Genomic DNA, 3,510 nt, shown 5'->3' with positions numbered 1-3,510 from the left:
AGCCCGTGGACAGAAATGAAATGTAAATCTTGCACAAATGAGCAAACAATTACATGTGGTCGCTCTGGTTAGAGTATTAGTCATATGTAATGGAAAAAAGAAATCCCATTGTTTGTAAATAAATTCTCATGTAATCTTAAAATGTTATTAGTAAGTGCTTATTGATAGGAAGAAACTATTAGGATCTATCTTTAAAACCCCTATTTTGATCAATTTTATTATTGGTTAACTTTTGTTCTATTACGCATGAATACTATATTGAAAAATAAAGAGCATGCTACCAAACATATAGACAGCAGTAAATTCTGTAATGCAAACAATAAAGTATTAGCAGATGTTAGTCTTCCCTAGGTAATGACCAAATAATCTTCATTCTAAAGACTCAACCTTCCTAATGCTGTGACCCTTTAATATAGTTCCTCTTGTTGTGGTGACCCCCTAGCCACAAAACTGTTTTTGTTTCTATTTCATAACTGCAGTGTTGTTACTGTTATGACTCATAAGGTAATATCTGATGGAATATCTGATATGAGGTCCCTGTGAAAGGGTCGTTGGAAAGGGTCACTTTCTTCCAGAGAAGTCATGACTCCAGGTTGAGAACCAACCACTGCTCTAAGGCCATGATTCTTTTAAAATAAGCCAGATCTTCTCTAAGTTTAACTCGAAGGGACTCCTCATTCTTGGAAATAACATGCCGTTCCTAAGCTTCCTCTTCAGACACTGAGTGAAGGAGAAGGAAACTGCTGTTTGTGTTACTTAGAAATAATGGAGAATCGTCACTGAAAGATAAGAAACCAAAATTTGTAATTGATTATGAGACTAAATGAAAACAGCCCAGTGAGCCATTTATATGGAACACTTCCTGTGAGTTCTAGGCAATAACTGGTAGCAGAAAATGTCCTTAAGAGTGACTCTGTTTTCAATTACTATCTCTTGCTATATCAACATCTTTGCTAATGGTCACCTAATCCACGCTGATAATCCTGGGGCTGATGAGACGGTTCAGTGGGAAAAGGCGCTTGCCACCGAGCCTGCCAATCCGAATTCAGTTCCTAGAATAGCTTTGTCCTCTGATCTCTGCATAGGCACAGTGGTGTGCTGTCACACAGTTCTGTCTTCAACCCAACCACACACACAAAAGATGCAGTTCATTCTTGCCAATACCCCTGGTAGCAGGTCACTGAATAGCGCCACACCTGACATTCTGACGCGTACAGGTACATATTCTGAAAACCAAGTCTTTTCAAGTTCAGGACCTTTGAACTGAGGGCCCAGCAGTGGCCAGCCAAGTCTGAAAAGTGCTGCAGTTCTTTGAAGATTGGTATTAAATACTCTAAAAGCAAGAATGGTGAATCTTGTAATTTTGAAAGAGTTTAACACAAAGACATTGAAATCAGAAACACGCAAATGTATCAGAACTTATTATTTTGCGCGCATTAGGGATTTTTCTTTTCTTTATTCTCATTTCCTCCTTAGCCCTTGTGCCTCTCTCCTTCCCTTCCCTTCCCTTTCCCTGTTTCTCTCCCTTCGTCCCCCTTCCTCCCTCTTACCCTTTCTTCTCCCCCCCCTCCTTATTCTGTCCTTTCTTCAATTCAGTTTTCTAATTTTCAAGATAAAATCAGACACAGAGAGCAGTGCTAGGAGTCTCAAGATGTGCTGCATTTAGGGTCGTATTACATTCCAGGTTCTCCCTACACACTTACTATGTAATTTTCACAAACTGCCTGTGAATTTGGGGTTATTAACCTGATTGTGTAGAGGAGTCCTGAGTCCAAAAGGGGTGGAGCTGAGTTTGTACTGAAGCACATTTCAGAGACGCAGAACTGTGGCTCTGAACCATTGTAGGCAGCTATGCCCTATTTACTAGGATAATTGTGTTTTAACCAAGTTTGTTCCATAGCACATTTTTCTGAAGGAAACTCCCCTTTGATAAGAGTTCAAGTTAAACTGTGTGAGTAGCCTGCTTATCAGCATTCAAGTTTTACAGGGATTGGGATTGTGTCTATTGTTTTCACTGCAAACACGGTACTTGGAAGATTATGATTGCTAAATAAATATTGAAAACATGACTGTGGGAAAAATCATCTGTAGACATAAGAGGAGCATAGCTAAATAAAAAGTCCTTGAAGAGTAACGTAACAAAAAGCTTAATCAAATATTTTAATTATCTAGTATTTATGTAAATTGTGTAATATAAATTATGTAATATTTAAAACAACAATTTTCATGTGTATACATGTTTGTGTGTATGTATGTGTGTGCATGTGCTCATGTGCACACATATGTGCAGAAGCCACAAGTCAACATCAGGTCTCATCCTTAGCCACTTCTCCACCTATGTTTTTGAACAATGTCTGTCTCTCTCTGAACTTGGAGCTCCCTGTTTGGGTGAACTTGCTGGCTAGCAATAGCAAGTTGAGGCATCCTCCTTCTACACTTCCCCAGTGCTGGGATTACAGGCACATGTTAGGCCCCTGGCTTTTTATGTGGGTGCAAGGAGAAGATCCGAACTCAAGACTGTATACCTATGGGGTAAACACTTTATTAACTAGACCATCTGTGAAGTCCTCAAAATAACACAATTCTATATCATGTTACAGATTAGCAATAAAGCATCTGAAAATCATATACAACATGGACATTATACATGCAACTTATTAAAAAATAAGACTTAAATATTAAATTATTTCAGCCAGTTTTTATCAATTTCATTATTACTATGTGTAGCTCAAGATTCAGAATAAATTTCCTTATTATTTGCTACTATTGAAACCTGCTGAGTAAGCACTTACTGTGCTCATTTTCTATGCTCTTTTGGTTTGCTTTGGTGATTAGTGATTCCAATTCCTTATAGGTGTGTCCGTAGCTTTTTAGTGTTTTTAAATTCAGGGTCACTGAATTTAAATTTCAGCGCTTGGGAGGTAGAGGCAGGTGGATCTCCGTGAGTTCAAGTCAAGCCTGGCCTACAAAGCGAGTCCATGACAGCCAGGGCTACACAGTGAAACCCTGTCTTGAAAAACTTAAAAAAAAAAAAAACAAAAAAAACTCAGGGCCACTCAGTATACCTTATTGGATCTTTAGGTTAAATATGTAGGGACTTAGAAAATATTAGTGGAAAAAAAAGGAACAAAAAAAGAAAGGAAGAGAGAAAAGAAAAAAAGAGAAGGGGAATAAAGAGAAAAGGGGAAGGAAAAAAAGACGAGTGAAAGCAAATTAGTTCTCATATTTGAAAGTCAAAGACAAACAAACGTCTATTGGATGTAAACATTAATGGCACTCATCTTCTGAGCTCTTATGTATCGGAATCTGCATGTCCCCTAACAAGGAATGTCCACGCACAGCTCTTCTCTTTACTAACGTTTTACTCATCCTTCAAATAGACCTTGCTGAGCACAAAAAAGTGCCCATCACTGCCTGGTACCTAACAACAATTCATTCATTTAGCATTAGTGGAATTCACCAGGTAATTGTTGTGGGGAAGATACACTTACTAATGAGCAACCACATCCC

Source organism: Meriones unguiculatus, chromosome 2 (assembly GCF_030254825.1).
Source record: "Meriones unguiculatus strain TT.TT164.6M chromosome 2, Bangor_MerUng_6.1, whole genome shotgun sequence".
NCBI classification, from domain to species: domain Eukaryota; kingdom Metazoa; phylum Chordata; class Mammalia; order Rodentia; family Muridae; genus Meriones; species Meriones unguiculatus.
This window is presented reverse-complemented; position numbering follows the sequence as displayed.